Raw genomic sequence first — 20,051 nt, 5'->3', positions numbered from 1 at the left:
TAATTGGCCTAATGTATTAGATCAGTTCTGTCATCTCAGGGAAGGTAATTCAAATCTCCTCTCAGACCTGTTCTGTGGTGTAATGTGTTTCCACTATAACATCAATAACAGAGTTGAAATCCCAGTACTATGTTAGAAGAAGTATATATACAAAGCATTGCCATTAGGCATCAGTTCTTTACAAATTTTCTCTAGGGTCCCAAAGAGTATGTTGCAGCACATATGTGTTCTATGAATGTAGTGATGGCTGACTTGGGATACAATGCCTTTTCATTTTGTATTTCCCTTTCAGAAAGGGAAGGCAGCACGAGCTTTAAGTTTTATTAGGCAAAATTATACCATACACTCTTGAGCTGTGTATTTATCTCTCGGTGGATGTATAGAAAATACTAACCTTTGGTGTTGTTTGAGTCAATTTCAAGAACTGAAAGTCTTCTAGAGAAAAGACCTGTTTGTTGCATGCTCACGGTGTTTTATGGGTGGAGAACACTGGGTTCTTTTAGCACCATAGCCAGAAGGAATCTCTGCATAAGCCTGGGGCTTAGCAACAGAAAACTGGATTCTTGTCCAGGTTCTGCCATTGTTTCTGATGCCCTGAACCAGTCTCCTATGTCTTAGTTGTTTCATTTTAAAATCAAAGAAGGAGGGTTTGAAACACTGGGCTAGATGATCTAGTTTTAATACTTTCCACTTTAGAATAGATTCCATTTTTGGATGAGCTAAAAAATTGATCCCAATAAAGAAACTCTAACAATTACGGTTGCTTTTAAAATGTGGTTCATTATCAACTTGCATGCCACCTGTTGTCTCTGGACCCCCCCAAATTTCTCAGTATAAATACCACTATTGTACTTATTATAATATGAAGTAGGTCTTTATAGTATAAGTATCAGTAAATTTCCTTGAATGTCATGGCCTAAATGCTCTGAACAGGTCAGAGGTGATCCGTGTTGTTACAAATTTGCTATCCTGTTTGGCCTCTGCTTTCCAACGCTCCTTCAAAGGTTCTCAAAGTAGACTGTAGCATAAAGGTACCTTACTCTTCTCAATGCAGCACTTACACAAAACCCCTTGAGTACTTTTCATCTACTCACCTGTGCTATTCTTTCTGCAGCCATTTAACAAATTAAAGGAATCACTGTTACGGAGTGGTTAGCCCAAATCACACTGTTTCTTTCTTAAGGCTTGATTGTCTTTTTACAGCACATTCCAGTGTGTCTGGCTCTACCGGCATCAGAGTAAATGGCGGGTTGGGGTTATATTCTTCCCGGAGGAAAGACAGATGGCCATGCTCTTTGTCTAGGTGGTTTGGTTATTATTGTTCTTTTTCAACCTATTATTTTATCAGCTGCTTTACTGCAATTAGCTTGTCTACAGGTTTTACTTTCCAACAGAACTAATTTAATGTCCTTCCCATCTTTTGTGAGTGCATTACCTACCTCTAGAGAAATACTTAACCTTATTAATGATGACTTAGATTCCACAGTAGTTTAAGATAAAAGGAAAATGGAGATAGTATTCTCTGGAAACACAACCCCAGACCATGGAGCTTTTAAGGTTGGTTTTCCATTCTGCTTCTCTGCTTTTTGGAGCATGTGTGAAACTTAACCAGACAAGAATGATTTCAAAAGTGTGCCTGCACAGACTCCAGTGTGAAGCAGGGCCTGCAAATGATTGAACAGATGTAGCAGGTGTAAACATGTTTCCTTAGCTTGGATCCTGGATTCTACATCCTCCTAGAAGACTCTCTTTACTGCAGAAAACGGTTATCGGTACAGATGGCAAACTGCTAAAATGCCCAGAAGGTTCAAGCTCATCTGCACTTTTAAAGAAGGGGCGGAGTGTGCGTTATTTGACTCACAGGTGTTCAGAAGGCTCCAAATTACCTTCAGGTTTTTTCAGTTTTACTTTGCTTGAACAGATGTCTTGGGTTATATGTTGGAAGTATTCACTCCTTATGGTGTCCAAGTGTTTAAAATTGGAAAAAGTATCCCATGAGCAAGGGGGTGGAGTTGAGCTCTTGGCACACGAGCCCCTATAGTCCTTGCAGACTAAGGCTCTGAGGCTCTCTTGTCTCTGGGCTGCTGCCACTGATTATTTTCTCTCGTCACTGGCTCCTTACTTTTCTGCTTTGCAGAGTTCTTCTCGGACGATGCTTTTGGCACAAACACTTCATTATTGCTGAACCTTAAAGTCCCTTGTTCCTGTTTCTGTGTCTCTCAGCCTGTGGCAGCAACAGGTGCAAATAGGTGATGACCAGATGCCTCAGGTGTCCTGCTAGAGCAGTTTCTGTGAAGTGAGCCCCAGAGCTGGCCTTCTGTTACAGCCAAAGACTAGCACAGAAATCTGTCAGCTTCCCTTCCCAGAGCAGTAGACTTTAATCCTCTATGGAAAAAGCAAAGTAAAACTAAATTAGACTAATGTTAATGCCTATCACATTATTGAACCTGTTATGTTTGCCCTTCTGCAATGTCTCTCTTCCTACTTTGAATAAAAAGTAACATTTCCTCAGAAGAGCATTTCCTAAAATGTATTCCATGGGAATTTTAGTAGGTAATATTTGGGAAAATTCCATGCTGACAAGACGTTTGAGAAGCCCTGTGTTATATAAAAGTAAACATTTTTTTAAACTGTGGACTTTATTTGGGGCATTTAAATATGCTAATTTGTAAGTCAAGATCTTTATAAAGATACTATGCAGGATTTCCCATTATTTAACCAAGAAACATTTGTGTGTAGAGTATGTCACAAGACAAGTGCTCCTTGGAATACACTTTGGGAAATGTTTGCTTAGACAAAACAGTAAAGCCCAGGAGACCCACATCTAGCAGAAGTCTGCCCTAGGGAAGCTCAACACACAATTAACCGTGTGGTGGGTTTTTTTTTTTTTTTTCCTGTATTTAAATCATGGACAAAGGGAACTGACTTTAGGGGGGTTTGCAGATTGTAGTGGACATCTTGGCTGTCTCCGCAGCATCTCTTTCTGCCCCACACTATGGTAATCATGCTCACTGAGAGGGATCGTCCCTACTCTCAGCACCTTTTATGGACTGAATTATGCTCCCCCCACCCAAACCAATGTGTTGAAGCCCTAACCCCCCGTAGAACTGTTTTTGGAGCTAGGGCCTTTAAAGATGTTAAATGAGATCTTATGGATGGGCCCTAATACAATTAACTGGTGCCCTTATAAGAAGAGGCTATTTGGACACTCACAGAGATACCAGGAATACACACATGCACTGAGGAAAAGCCATGTGAGGACACAGCAAGAAGGCAGTCATCTGAAAGCCAGGGAGAAGGGCCTCAGGAGAAACCAAATCTGCTGACACCTTGATCTTGGACTTACAGCCTCTATAACTGTGAGAATATAAATTTTAGTTGTTTAAGCCACCCTATCTCTGGTTTTTGTTATGGCAGCCCTAGAAAACTAGTACTGTATCCACTGGGGCCTATACTAGAGTCTCAGGGCAATCCATCCCATTACCCCACCACCAGGGTGATTTTTCAGATAACCCTGACCTAAACCAGTCAGTCCTGTATTTCCCTGGACACAGGGGTTAGTTCAGGAGTACTCCCATGAACATCATGCTCAGAACTTTGTTTAATGGTGTTGAAGAATGCCCCTTTTGTTCCTGATGCATGTGACTGCTGAGGAAACATGTAGCATCAGTTGCTGTAGGCAGACATCTTATGAAGGCAGTCAGAGGGTGATGGACAGAAAAGGCCAACAAGAAAACAGAAAAGAAATGCATTTGGAGCGCTGGTCAATCCAGGGCTTAAGGCTGAGCTTTTCACTTATGTGAGCTGATACCTCTCTAGATTGTTTAAGGCACATTGTATTGCTCGCTTTTATTTGCAATGAAAACTATCCCAACTGAGTCACAGTTTACACAGGGGCCATACTGGATCAAGCCTCAGTCCCAGCCAAAAGGCTCCAGGGTAGGTTTTAGTGTCCAAATTATTGTGTGTCTGACGTGCCATCTCTGAGGTTCTGGGCAATGATTTCAGTTTACATTTCACTGTTGTGCCCTACTGCCTTCAATATCAGGGTATGTGCTCCAATTTGTGATTCTCTTAGGTTTTTAATTAGCTATATTTCTTAATCCTCTATAAGTGATTAAATGATAGGCTTCAATGTATGATCCTTTCCATGGGTAAAGGACTCTTGAAAACAGGCATACCTGCAGAATCCTAAGGAATTTCTACTTCTAAAATGTAAGGCCACCAGACAGTGCAATGGTGGACGTATTTTGGGGTAGGACTCGTGTCTTTTAAGAATCAGCCAGCTATGAATAAAATCTGGCTATGGAAACAATAAGATGAGGAAGTGTGTCCTTTAGGCTGTAGGAATTAAGGACTTTTTCAAGACACTTAACAAAATGAATTCTCCAGATCTTGACACCTGATGCTAAAAACATGCATCTCTGAAGCTGAATTCCTGGTTTCCCATGGGTAAGGCTGACAAACTAAGTTCATCAACATTGGCCCTTCTTTCTTTCATACCCTGAACTACCTGTAAGTTTCCCTGAGCTTAAAGACAGAAATAAGGCCACTGCTGGTAGTAGATTGAATCAACTTCTTATAGAAATGGTATGCTAGCTGGACAACGCCTTATGCACTGGCAGACCCTGAAGATTCCAGTGATGACTCAGTGACTTGCTCAGTTTTTTGGAATTGACCACTTATTCACTTCCTGAACCTAGATTTGGTCAACCACAAATTAATGATCCTGACTCAGGCTTTGCCCCCAGGTATAATTCAAAGGCCAGCAATCAAAAAATTCAATCAACAAATATTCATTGAATATTTGCTATATTCTAGACACTGAGGTGTATAAAACAGATAAAAATCCCTACATTCGGGCTTCCCTGGTGGCGCAGTGGTTGAGAGTCCGCCTGCCGATGCAGGGGACACGGGTTTGTGCCCCGGTCTGGGAAGATCCCACATGCCGCGGAGCAGCTGGGCCCGTGAGCCATGGCCGCTGAGCCTGCGCGTCCGGAGCCTGTGCTCCGCAACGGGAGAGGCCACAACAGTGAGAGGCCCGCGTACCAAAAAAAAAAAAAAAAAATCCCTACATTCATAGAGTTTAGGACTGTGTGTGTGTGTGTGTGCGCGCGTGCACGAATGCACGCACACGTGCTCGTGCCCACATGCACATACAGAGAAGAGAAACTTAAAGTATGTAGTATGTAAGAGGGGTTAAAGACTGGTAGTTTTGTACCGTGTCCAATTGGCTAAGCTGGAACCATGTTTCTCCTCATTCCTTTCCTTATATGGCTCCCAGTTAGAGTTAGCCGAAAATGGAATTTACACTGGGTTGGGAAGTTGGAAGTGAAGAAGTAGCCATACTATCTGAAGATCATCATGATCAGATGCCAGGAGAGACGGACACAGAGGAGCCAGAGGATTCTGCCCTGCTCTCCTCTCCCCCTGCTTTTCTTGCTGACTGTCTGCTCTGCTGACCTACTTCAACCCCAGGCTGACCAGCAGAGCCTGCCACTGGCTTCTCCTCCAGTTCTCCTGCACTGCCCTGCTCAAGCTGGACGTGCTTCACGTCCCACGTTCTCTTGCAGGCGCCTACTTGTCCGTCTGAAACACCGCTTCCGAAGGGCTGGGTTAGGACTTTGATCTCCCCGTTCCCTTTGCAGACCCCTGCCTCCCCAGCTTCTCTCCTAATTGGGTCAGGCCTGATTTCTGTAACACACCCGTGTTCCATACTACTCTGAGTGCTTCTGCTTCCTTAACTGAATCTCTGTGGAAAAAAGTAAAGCAGGGTAGGGGCAGAAAGAGTGCTGGTGGGGAGTGAGCTGCAATTTTAAGTAATATAATCGGGGAAGTCCTCACCAAGAAAGAGACATTGGAGCATAGACCTGAGGAAATAAAGGAAATAATTGCAGATTTTTCTAAAGCACATAAAGACCATTCAAAGGATAATCAGAATAATAAAAGATTTGGCCCAGGAACACCTACAACTAAGTATCTTATAATGCTGCATAAATGTAGCAAACACAAAAATACTCTCTGATTTTCTTTAGAGCCTCCTTTTGAAGTTGTATTTTCTTAAACCTTATGGGATCTTGCAGAGGCAAAAATCAAGGCTGGAATTGTTCTTTGAGCTTTTAGAAGGAAAAGAGCTCTGTAGATATGAAGCCATAAGAATAAAGTACCCTTGTTAAGTCACATTGCTCCGCCAGCTACTGGAGCTCAGCCATTATTTTTCCAAAACACTCCTCAAGCTTTGTCTTGTGTTTACAAGAGCAACAATGACAAGTATAAAGAGTGTAAGGAAATCAGGGGAGGTGGCCCCAGAGAAAGAGAAAGTGATATAGGCAAGTTTCTCCATTGGGATTCACTGAGATGAGCTTGGCTTCAGAGTGTTCAAGCAGGATCTGCACTCAGCTGGTGTGCCAGAGAGAGATGAAACTGCCTAACCAAGCACTGTGCAGAAAGAAGACCTGCTTCTGTGTTTTCCTGTCAGGAGCTCCAAGGGGTTGGTTTCCTGGCAACCTGCCACCTGCTTTCCCTCTGCGGAGGCTCGTCTGCCCCTAGGGGGCGCCCATCGTCTGTCAGCCTCCAAGGAGCACCAGTGTTTGAACTACATCCTCTTGGGATGGCAGGCTGGCTCTCTCGCAGAGCACAATTAGAGCATCTGCCAGGAAAAGATTGTTTTGGGGCAGGTATGCATTTAATAAATTGGTGTTGTGGCCCTCCTGTGCCAAGGCCTAGCTGATTGCCCATGGACAATTGTGGACTTTCTTTTGACTCTCAAATTTAACTGTCTGTAAACAGTTCTCTTTAGATCATGGGAAATCAAACTCTTACCTATCTAACAATCATAACAGATCTGCAAAAATTCTGTTTTTCAGTGAAAATGTTTGTTTCATTCTTAGTTGGAATTTAAAAAACAGCAGTTCTTAGTAGAAATGGATGTGTAATAATTTTATACATTTTAACACCATAAGATATATGACATTTTGCATACGTATTTCCCGACCTGTCCTCTTGTGGAAGCAACAGCACAAACCAGTGTAGTCAGATGGGAACCAAGAGTTTCCATTTGGAGAGGTAAAAGCTGACTATGACCTTTTGCGCATATGGAAGGCAAATTGATGAAGGAAAACGTGTCCCCTTTTGAGTGGTATGTCCTAGCCCTACATTTCCCTGGTTATACTAACTACACTTTTTGACCCATTATCAGTTTAGAAGCAAGCTCTCTCCACATGCCTGCTGATGCAGCTTAAATCAAGTCAGAAGGGAAGGCCTGAGGGCTGGAATCAGAAAGCACCTAACCTTCCCACACGTGAACTCCTTCAGTGATTCGCCATCTATCTACAATGGTCCCCATTGACTAAAACATTTGGAAAAAAAGAAACCAACCAGTGTACCTGGTACCAAGCCAAATTCATGGCAAAGTTCAGTGATGGGCAGAATCTTTTTACTTTGGTCTCCTCCTACCTTTTCGTTTAATTTTTCACACATTCATTTATTCTTAAGTTCCAGAGAAGCTTCTGGTATAGGCCAAGAGAGTGTCAACCGTTTCCTAGATATCACTTATTAAATTAAGGTAAACAAACTTGGGAACAAAAGCCAAGAGTCTAGTATTTGTCTTTTCACATAGTCAGTTTCACAAAGGCCCGTGGGAAGAACTAGGTGTGGACATCACATAAATGTTTCTTATCTGACGACACTGCTCAGACATGTTGATTTCCCCCAATATCTAGCGCCAGTTAGTTCTAGGAAAATATCCAGTGTTATCCTTTGGTTTCAGAAGTCTCACTGTGCATACCAATGTTCTAGTTTGCCTCTTAACAAAGTGGAAGTCTAACCTTCCCACCTATGATAAATACACATAACCTAATCTGTACTTAGATACATTTCAAATAACTGTGAGTAGTCATTCGCTCTTTAAAAAAAAAATCTCTCTTAAGTGCTAGCTTTCCATTCCTTTGGTAATTACTTACATATGGGAAATGAAACAGTTCATTTGCCTCCATCGCGTTACCATCAGGATCCCATAGGACCAGCTCTTTACCAACCAACCAAGGACTATGTAAGCAAAGTGAGGGCAAATTTTGTAGGACAGCAGGAGAGAAGGACATGAAGATGATGTTTTTCCTATACTTTATTTTAAAAAATAAAGATCTTATCTGAAGTGGAAAGCTGACATAAATTTGGAGTTTGCAAGTCTTGCCTTATGACTGAATAGTTTGAACTCCATTTGACATATTAGGAAGTCTTTCCTTATCTCACTGAGAATCAGCTTTAAGGAAGCAAAAAATATCACATCTTCCTGATAAAGTAACTGCTCTAGCTAGTCAGATTTTATTTTTGAGTTAGTTTATGTCAAAAGTATACTTAGAGTAAAAATGCCTTGCCAGCATTTACTTTTAAAAATAAAATTGTCCTCATCATTTAGAAATGTGACAGCATTATAAAATGTAAATTCTGAATGGAAAGCAAATTAGCTTTACACTTTCCCTACATTTCCTTAGCTCTTATTTTAATACCTACAGTGTTTACAAGCCTTGAATATGAGGCTTGTAAAAACTTTTTTTCATTCTCATAATTATTCATGAAATTCAATTAACTTGTCATCAGATGAACAATTATGTTATCCTGGTCTGTTTGCCCCCAACAGCTAGACTTCCTTTGAGTTATCTGAGTCAGTTTTACCTGATTTTCTTCTAAATTCTAGTTTTTTCATGAAAAAATTATGAAGATATCTAAGCATATTAAACAAATTATAAAATCAGCAAAACTATTTATAGCAATACTTAAAGAATATAAACATGCAGATATACTTAGTTCCCTAACCTAACCCTTGCTTCCCATGAAAATTTTGCAGAAATCGTGCTTAATCTTTCTATCTCTGATTAAAAAAAAAAAAAATTTCCTGGGCTTGTGTATAGCTCCAAAAACAATTTCAGGCATTTTTAAGATAATATGTCTCTTCAGTCTTTTAGCCCTTTAGCAGGAAAGGCATGCCTATCTTCTGCTCACCTGTTAAAGGATTAAACGACCTGCTTGCCCTCTGTATTACCCAGATCTTCCCCTTGGTCTCCTATACAAAAAAACATTAGAAGGAATAAATAAAACTTTAGAAAACAATAAAGGGTGAGGGTAGGAGAAAGCCTCCAAACAAAAAGGAAAAAAAAAGAAATTATGCAGTAGTATAATGCTACTAGTGTGCATGAAAAAAACCCTGTGATGGCTTTTTCCCAATCACCAGGGAGTAATTTTCCCTTTTCAAGTGGGAGACCTTCTTTGCCCTTTGAAACCAGAGTTGATGTGCACTAATTATAAAATGGTCCCTCAGCAACCATTTCAAACAGGATCTGTTACCTCTGCTCTCTAGGTTTAAAGGTACATATCCTTTTTCAAGACGACAGTGTAGAGGCAAGCAGAGTGCAGCAGCATCTAAAGATGGGATCAACTGATACTTCCACAACAACCAATGATTGAAAGGATGTCTTGGAAATTGGGACATTGATGTTTGATGTTGAAATAAGCTTTTTTATATCATTTAATTTGTCGTTATTATTATACCAGATGGGAAGACCTTTAAATCACCAAAGAATTACCATCTACCACACTGTATATATTTATTTACTTATTAATTGTCATCTCTCACTCACCCTAATTATAGAGCATGTAAGTGCTATAAGGAAATTCTGTTTTTTGTTCATTGCATCCTCAGAGTCTGGTCTCTGGCATAGCGTAAGCACTCAGTAAACATTTGTGGACTGAAAAAATGAATACATGAATAAGGATTTTTTTTCAAATTTTGATAAGGGGCAATGGACAGATGAATAATATTTACCAATTTCTTAAGTTACTGTTTAAGGGGACTTTTAATGAATGACTTATAAGTGCTTTCCAGGGCTTTATAAGTTATAATGGAAATTTGTATCTTATTTTCACTGCAGTGTATTAAAATGGGATTTTCTTGTAGTGGGCTTGTCACTTTACCCATATCTCCTTGCCCTTACCTGTAAATAGTTTTTTTTTAATGTTACCTTAGTTTTGAGGTCCTGGTTAGAAGCTGGTCAATTCCTCTTCTTCACCAGCTAATTAAGTCCACAATCCCACCCATCATCTCTCTTATTGGGCTCTCATACTCTGGTCCACTAACCACCTGCCTTAATCACCTCAGAGCCAGGTACCAGATAACTAGACAGCCCCCATGACCCCAGAGCCCCCTGAAATTATTCAGATGAGCCGATCCTAAACTTAATTACCCTGTGGCCCTCAGTCCTTCCCTTGGAAACCACAATAATGGTGCTTGTTCACAACAGTCACCTTCTCCTGCCCTGTGACCAACCGGGTGCATGGCTTGCTGTGTTCTCTCCAGGGAAATGTGAGCATAACAAAACTGTCAAGACACTTTCTGGTTTTCCTCTCTCAATCTGTGTCTCACCTCACCATACCTCACTCAGTAATATAGTTAAGACGTTACAACAGTGGCCAGACCTCAACAGATAGTACCTGCACTTCTTTGTGTGGGCTCTTCTGCTGCTGGAGCCAACTTTGCTATTCAGATGGGAGCTGGAAGTGCTGGGGAACCAACACCCCTGAGAGCAGCCCTCAGCCAATGGCTGACTGGGGTGAGTGTATAAATACCCCAGCTCCCTTCTCCCCAGATCCATAAACTCTGAGGCGTATATCTTATGCTGGCTCTCAGGCTTTGCCCAGGAATAGTAAGCTCCAGTTGCTCTCACTGATAGCTAGATATTCTATTTTTTTGGCTGACTTCTCCCTCCCCTCTCACTTTTCCTTTCTCCCATCAATATTTTCTTTTGCCTCCTAAATAAACTACTTCCATCTTGTTTTAGTTTCTGCAGCTGCCACACAAATTACCCCAACAGAAATTTATTCACCCACAGTTCTGGAGGCCAAAAATCTGAAATCAAGGTGTCGATAGGGCCACACTGCCTCTGAAGGCTTTAGGGGAACCTTCAGTTCAAGGGAGCCTTGCTTACCTCTTCGGTTTCCGCTGTCTTCAGGTATTGCTCAGCTTGTGGCAGGATAATTCCAATCTCCTATATGCCTTTCCTCCTCTGCAGTTAAATGTCCTACCTCCCTCTTTTAAGGACACTTGTCATTGGATTTTGGGCTCACCCTATTCCAGGGTGATCTCATTTCATGATCCTTAATTTAATTACATTTGTAAAGGCCCTTTTTCCAACTAACATCACATTCACAAATTCTGGGTGGACGTATCTTTTGAGGGGCCACCATTAAACTCACCATAGACCTCAATACTTGTCTTAGGGTCTGCTTCTGGCGCAACCCAAATTAAGACTTGTCTGTCATGTAAAATGGATTGAGATTGTTTCAGAGTAGCTAGGAGTCCAAAATTTAGATGCTGGGGTCCAGACCCATCCTTCCCCCTCCCCCGCTGATGTTCTCAGAAGACTGCTCTCCATACATGGAAATATTTTCTACTTCTCAGTCCAGACTTGGCTTCTATCCAACTGAAATAAGTAATGAAGCAAAATTTCATTCTTATCTAAATTTTTACAGCCCTTGGAACATTCCTACAGTGATAGGAAAAGTGAACCTCAAAAGTCTCCAAAGAACTTTCCTTCACTTCTATTTTGTTTTTCCTTCTCTTCTTCCATGTGCTGCCTGTTTCTTCTGCTATAAATGACCACCATTATCTTTATCAAAACAATTCATACCTCCACATTGAGCTCACTGATCTAATTTTCACAAAACGTGTATTAAAGCTTTATATTTGTAGGGTCTTTGGGGGGGCAGTATGGGGAGAAGCTGGTCTAGAGATTTCTAGGGTTTTGAGATACAGATACCCTTAAATGTCATCTCTTTCACTTCCCTCTTTTTTTAGATTAAATTTTTTTTATAAGGCAACAGCACAAAGGAGAACCAGGACCCATTAACTGAAAATTCTGCATAGTGCTATGGATGCCTTAGGCAATTTTAAGCTTTGATTTGCTACATCCATTTAAGTGAATATAAATTTAGAAAATACATGTGATTTCCCCAATGAGGACTAATTATGGTACTGAAAATAAGCCCCTCTTTCTTCACCAAAAGTGAAATCTTTGATTTCAGGGGATGACTTTCCCTAACCTACATGGTAGAATTAGGAGTTTGGTCTATCTTTTATGCATGGGGTCTTTTGTGTTGCTTCCTGAATAGTGGATACTTTTCTCTCTGCTGATAACCAAAGTGGTCCTATGTGATAATCTACCTGAGGCAGTCAGTGACTTTCTGTCCACTCCTCTCCAGAAGCTCTGAAGATTAAAGGGCTGGCTAACTAGACATTCCCTAGACCTGAGAGAGAAAAGCTCTTACCAATCAAAGCCTTTATAAATAGGATTTTCTTCATAAATGCTCTATTCACCCATAAGTTTTTTTTCTCTTTTTCCTCCGGTGTTACCATATCCACAGGCAGTTTCCTATCAAATCTCTCAGTCTGATAACCTTAATGCTCTCCCTCAGAAGCCCTGTCTCCCCTGTTTCAGAAGAAGTCTAACCTCTAGGTTTCCTGTGGCTCTTGCAGAGTCTAGCAACCCTCAAGCTTGGACTGGATGTATATCAGTGTTTCCTTCTATTTGGTCATTTCAGGCCCCCAAAGGCCTAATGAGTGCAGGTCAAGGTAAAGCCCATCAATTTCCGTCCAGTCTTTAGTCTCTTTCCAAGTGGGAGACTCTGATTTTATAACTTAATCATTTATAAAATATAAACAGCTCACAAAGATAATCATATTTTTTTCAGGGACAGAATAATCTAATCACATGTTGATGGATGATGTTTTTACAGTTGGTAGCTTCCCTACCCTGAATTATGGTGCGGGAAAATCATTTGGCTTTTTCTTGTCCTTCTTGAGGTATGGCTGCCGTCTGCAGTGTACCAATTTTTTTTTTAATTGAAGTATAGTTGATTTACAATGTTGTGTTAATTACTGCTGTACAGCAAAGTGATTCAGTTATACATATATATATATATATATATATATACATTCTTTTTTAAAATACTCTTTTCCATTATGGTTTATCATAGGATACTGGACATAGTTCTCTGTGCTATACAGTAGACCTTGTTTTTTATCCATTCTCTATATAAAAGCTTCAATCTGCTCACCATGGCCTCCCACTCCATTCCTCCCCAACCCCCTCCCCCTTGGCAACCACCAGTCTGTTCTCTATGTCTGTGATTCTGTTTCTGTTTCACAGATAGGTTCATTTGTGTCATATTTTAGATTCCACATATAGGTGATATCTTATGGTACTTCTCTTTCTGACTTCACTTAGTATGATAGTCTCTAGTTGCATCCATGTTGCTGCACATGGCATTATTTTGTTCTTTTTTTATGGCTGAGTAGGATTCCACTGTATATATGTACCACATCTTTGTCCATTCACCTGTCGATGGACATTAAGGTTGTTTCCATGTTCTAGCTATTGTGAGTAGTGCTGCTATGAACATAGGGGTGCATGTATCTTTTTGAATTATAGTTTTGTCTGGATATATGCCCAGGAGTGGGATTGCTGGATCATGTGGTAATTCTATTTTTAGTTTTCTGAGGAACCTCCAAACTGTTTTCCACAGTGGCTGCACCAACTTACATTCCCCGTGGTATACCAGTTCTGATTAAGTTACTTTGATTTGAGGTTTTATTTTAATCACTTAGTTTAGATCCTCCTTTGAGGCAGACAGCATCTAGCCTTATAGATACGCCTGTTTCACCATGCAAAAAAGTTACCATATGAATCATTCTCGCACTTTTATGATAAATTATCATTGCATCTTCCGTCAGTGAAGCACATACACACCTTCTACCCCCAAATATCCTCCCTAACCTGAGACCTCTAGGAGGTGTTCTGTAGGCCTGAACCACATTGTCTTGCCATTTGAGTTGAGGGAAGATGGCGATTAACTCGTGGGTGCTAATCAGATGCCTATTTCATGCCCATCTCTCTTCTCCCAAAGGTCTTGGTAGGGTATCCTGGATTATGTTTGCACTGTTGTTGTCTGCCTTGCCTTAGCTTCTCCAGGTTGGGCTCAGATATGGGCTGAAGTTTCCCTCCAGCTCCACTCTGGATAGTTAATTATATCTACCCACGATATTGTGGGCTAGGGCTGATCTTGCGTGCACATTATATACAATTCAACATTGGCTTGGGGCATCTTTCTACCTACTTGCTATTTTGGGCTTCCCAGGAATTTCCCAAGTTCCTCAGCCAAATGGGAACACCTGCAGGGAAAAAGAAGTGAAAGCATCACACTCTAATATAAACAAGAAGATTCAGTTCAGCTGAGGTGCAGAGTGCCACGGAGGGAGGGTGTGGAGACAGGGCTGGAGAAGTAACAGGTGCCAGATCAAGTGCTTAGGGTGCCAAGAAAGGAATTTGGACTTAATCCTCAGGGCACTGTTGGGCCAATAAAGTGCTTTAAGTAGGATAGAGCATGACATTCTTGCCCAACATACTGAAGCATGTCTGAATCAGAATCCCCGACCTGCTCCTTTTAGGTAGGTTACTTCTCCTTATGAACAAAGTAAATGAAGGTCTTACACAAATATCTCTAATCAGTGTTAGACAAATGCCAATCAGATTCTTTGTGCTGCAGTTCAGAAAGATGCTATTAAGATGATTGAAAGTCCGACCTGTGCACCATGCCAGCACTAGTCCTGACCTGCCCAATCATGTCATGGCCGTCTTCTCTGCTTTTCCCAGCTGTCAGCTCAGTATTGCCAAGCATCTGAAGAAGGAATATTGGAACTCAAATTATGCTGTGGCATAGATTTATTTTTGAAACCTTAGATTGGAACTACGTCGTGTGTTTTATCTACAGCAAAAACTGCAGATAGTAATTAATATTAACTGAATTTTAAAGCTGTGTTTGAAGAAAAGACATGGACAGAAATTTTACCTGTAATGTATGTGAAAACATATCTCATAATTTAAAAGCTATTTTGGCATGCTGCACTAGACAGTAAGATGATACACCTGAGAGATTACCATAGTAATAATTTCTATTCAAGAACAGAAGGAGGTATAATCTGAAAAGTGTCCCTCAAGTATATATATATATATATATATAAATACATATTATATCACAATAAATATCTATGCATATATAATATGGATATATACTATGTATGTAATAATATATGTATAATATATACATATTACATATATTATTACTATACATATATAATGCATACCTATTGTATATTAAACACATTTTTATATGCACATAAGTACATATATATATATATACACACACACACACACACACATACATACACATGTATACATACATCTTTTTTGGTCCTCAGTCTCCTCATCTATAAAATAAGGCTTATAATGCTCAATTCAAAGATTGGTTCTGAAGATTAAATAAGTTGTATAAACAGTGTGCTTAACATCAGGCCTAGCATATAGGAGGGATACAGATGCAGTGAATCTCTTTCAGAACACTTAAGCATCAAAGCCAAATACATGGAGATTTACATGTGTAAAAAATTATGAATGTGAATTCCTTTAAATTGTTAGTAGAGAAAAATCAAGAATCATACTTATTTTTCTAAGTGAAAGAGTCCAAATTTATTATCCCTAAACAAAGGCATCAAAAATAATTGAGTTAATTTCTAGTTTTCCTCTACTTTTACCATATCATGTATTTTATACCATCTATAAGTATATACGTAATATATATATACATACCATCTATTTCATTTTTAGTCTCAAATTTTAATTCCAGGTATTTCTAGGTCCAGATCTAAATACCTTTCAAAGGGATTATTGCACTTCATGAAATTAGACTATTATCGTGTTTGCTTTCATTATATTTTTGCAACCTAAGTTGGTATACAGACATTTAAAATTCAGGGTCATAAATGATTTGTAATTATTACATGGATTAAAGAAAACCTCAGATTTTTTGACACACCCTCACTCAAGAGTTAGAGGCCTATCTATGTTCTCTCTCCTTGAACCTGAATACTTTTCCTGACTGCCTGGCAAAATGATGATAGCAGAAGTAACGTACCCATTTCCAGGCTAGGCCTTAAGAAACCAGCAGAGTCCAATTCCTCTAGAACAACATCTTCAGGAACCATGAACCACCCCAGTGGTCTAACTACTCTGACACCACCATGTTGGAAAGGTCACTTGTAGGTGCTCCAGGTGACAATCAACATTTGAGCCCAGCCTTCCAGGAATCCCTGCCAACACACCAAACATCTGAGTGCAGTGAACTTCAGTACTCTACCCAGCCCATCCAGCAGCTGAATACCATCAATGGAGATTGATTAATGCCATATGCAGCAGAAGAGTTGCCCAGCTGAGCCCTGCCAGCATTCCTGACCCGCAAAACTGTGATGGGCATCGTTTTAAGCCTCTAAGTTTTGGGGTGATTTGTTACATAACAATAGATAACCAGAACAATGGATTTACAGACAGTGAAGTAGAGTCTGTCTTTCCTTAACGAGTATTGTTAGTATGAATTCAGGGAATATGGTGTAAGCTTTAGTAAATTGTAATGGATGAATAATAGGCTTTAGAATAAAACTGTAACATTTTTAGCAACAAGATAAATTTATAAGTATATGTTGATCATCTGATACAAACCTGGGAATATTTTATGTTCCACATTGATTTAAAATATGATTCTTCTGAAAAGTATCCATTTTCCAGGAGACTATTATGGATATCTGATTCACACCTCTGAAATCCACTTATGAGGCTACAGACATGATAAGTTAACATCAATTTTATTTAAGTTGTAAGATATTTTTGAAATAACTATCATTATAATAGGATCAATCTAATACTGTTTTCTGGTAATACTCCGATTCAGATGCAAGTGATTTATTAAGTTTTGTGGAACACCAGACACTATTTGTGATGCTTCTAAAATAATTTTTATACTTAGAAGATAGATATTAAAGGACAACAAGAGAATATGAGAATTACTTAGGTCCACTGTGTGTTTAGATATTCAGATATGTGAGGGTCACTTAAAAAAAGCAGTTAAGATAAATAACAAATGAGCTCCTTGCTTGAAACGTCTTCCTAATGCTCCCAGCTTCTGTTAATTACCCTTCTCTCTCTTCACCCAACACATTTCCTCAGGGTGGAGAGGGATACATTTATTTTCAGGGCTTTAGCCACAAAACATAAATTTGAAACATAAAACACACATTTGAAGAGACCCAAATTTACATTTGTAGTCTTGACCTTTTTACTAAGTTTCAGCCCTATATTTTCAATTGCATAAACATATGTCCATCTAGATAACCCTCAAATACTGACAACCAATTGTGTCCAAAATAAAAAAAAAAGATTCATGTTGTTCAACTGCATAATCATTAAATCTATCAAGCTAGAAACTTTAGAGTGACTTTTATCTTCCTTTTTCCTCATCCTATAGATAATTGAACTTCAAGTCCTGTGATTTCTATCTCTGAAACATTGCCTCTATTCTGACTCATGTTTCTATTTCCACACAATTCAGACTCTCATCTGTTTCCTGCATTTGCACAACAATCTATCTTTTTTAAGGCAAATCACCTTGATATTTGTTGTTGAAAACATTGTCCTAGAGGAAACAAACATCAGCAAAAAGAAAAAACTTTCAACAAAATGCTAGAAGAAGTTATGTCCCATCTGAGAAAATAGCATGCTTCCTCCATTCTGATTAAATTCCTGTGAAAATGTTTGAAGTAAAATTTGTATTAAATTATATCATAAATACAGAAGTGTACAAAAGTCATATGTGTACAGTTCAGTAAATTTTCAAAAAGTAAACACACTTGTGTAACCACCACATATGAAAAAAGAATATTCTAGAACTCCTGAAGACTCTTTCATGTTCCCTCCCCAAAGGTAACCATTTGCAGGACGTCTATACTCTCAGTTTTACCTGTTTTGAACTTTATATGAACTTTATATAAAGGGAATAATGGTATGGTTCTTTTGTGTCTGTCTTCTTTCGCTCAACTGTAAAGTTGATGTTTATTCACATCGTTATGTGTAATAGTAATTTGCTCATTCTCATTGTAGTATGACATTCTATTGTATGGATATACCACTGTTTATTTATCAAATCTGCTATTGAGTGACATTTGAATTTTTCAATTTTGGGCTACTTTAAGAATGCTCTTAACATTTTTAATACATAGTTTGGTACAGATATGGTTGCAGTTGTGTTGAGTATATTCCTAAGGAGTTGTTGGGTGGTAGGAACATGTGTCTTTATAAATATGACCACTTTTCCCAAATGGTTATGCCAATTTTTATTTCCAGCAGCCATATATGAGACTGTCCCTTAATCCAAATCACGGTAGCACTTGGTATTTTTAGTACCTTCAATCTCAGCTAATTAATGAGCATATAGTTGTGTTCATTGTGTTTTTAACTTTCAGTTCATGATGAATAATGAGATTGGCCACATTTTCCCATGCTTAATGTTAATTTGGATGTCTTTTCTGTGAAGTGTCTGTTCAAACATTCTGAACATTTAAAAAGACTTGGTGGCCGGCTCAGTTTTTTGTAGGAGTTCTCTGTGTATTTGGAACTTCATTCCTTTGTCAGTTATATGTGGGGCAAATATTTTCTACTCTGTGGTCTTCTTATAATGGGGTCTTTTGATAAACTTAGGCTTTTAATTCTAATGTCCCATTGATCAAGGTTTTTCATTTTGGTTAGTGTTTTAAAAAATGTCTGTGTAGAAGATGTTATTTTTGAGAATGTTTATTATTTTAACTTTAACTTTTTGATCTATGGACCATCTGGAATTAACTTTTGTACAAGGAGTGGGGTATGGGTAAAAATTGTTTTTTCCATGTAGATAGCTAATGGGCCCAGTACCATTTATTCGAAGTACCATTTTTTCCTCACTGTGATATAGTGATATCTCTTTATAAATCAAGTGATGTTGTGTGTGTGCATCAGTTTCTAGAATCTCTATGCTTTTCTATTGGTCTATTTAGCTATTCTTCTGACAGCACCACTCTGCCTGAATTTTAGAATAGGCCTATCAAGTTTCACAAAACTTCAGAGATTTTGATTCCTTTGAATTATAGTTCAATTTAGGAAGAAAGGTTATTTTTGAAATACTGTCTTTGAGAGTCTTCCAATCTATGAATATGGTGCACTTCATTTGTTTTGGTGTTCTTTAGTTTCTTTAGTAATGTTTTGTGCCATACATGATCAAAATCAAAGTTCTTGTTTTGCCATATAAAACTCTTTGTAATATGATCTCAGGGCTCTCTCCTGCCCACCTTATTTTCTGCCACTTCTCACCATCCACGTGTTTTTCCAACTTCCTCGAACTTCCTAAAATGTCTAGACTATAAAAGGCTAATTCTTAGCTCCTTGCTTTTGCATATGATTTTTTCCCTATTTCTCAAAAATTTCCTTCTCTTCCATGCCTGGCAGTTTTCTTGCAATAGTTTAAAACAAAGCTCAGCTTCCATCATCTCTGTTAAATTTCCCCTTCCAAAGTAAGTTGCATTGCCCTAAATGCATTAGTAACACTTTTTTCTTATCACTATGTGCCACCAGTACCTAGTACAATTCTCAGCCGAGCAAGAGTTCAGCTATTATTTGCTGACTGATTGGATGTGTCCCCATTAGCTAATCCTAGTCAATTCATGTACCTAGACACACTAAAACAGAGAGAACTCCATATGCCTTCAGGTTTCATAGAGTCTCAAGGCTACTTGGTACCCAAAATAAGCTAAGAGAATAGATAACAAGTATACCTTAAAGCCCACCTTTCAAGAAAAATATAAAAAACTCTTCTTGCTATGTTTCTAAACCTCTTATAGTTTAGATTAGCAACACTCAGTGTGTACGCCACAGACCAACTACATCAGAATCGTGTGCAGTGATATATCAGGTCCCCCACCCCAGGCCTGGACCCAGACCTTCTGAGTTGGGAAAAAAAGGGGGCTGAGAGTCTGCATTTCTGACAAGTGTCTGAAATGATACTCATGGGCATTAACTTTTGAGACTCATGGACCTAAAAAATGGCCTTTTGGTCATTCTTTCAAATGGCAGCCCTAGATCTTCCAG

This window comes from Mesoplodon mirus (genome assembly GCF_964341445.2).
Source record: "Mesoplodon mirus genome assembly, chromosome: 12".
Classification (NCBI taxonomy): Eukaryota; Metazoa; Chordata; class Mammalia; order Artiodactyla; family Ziphiidae; genus Mesoplodon; species Mesoplodon mirus.
This window is presented reverse-complemented; position numbering follows the sequence as displayed.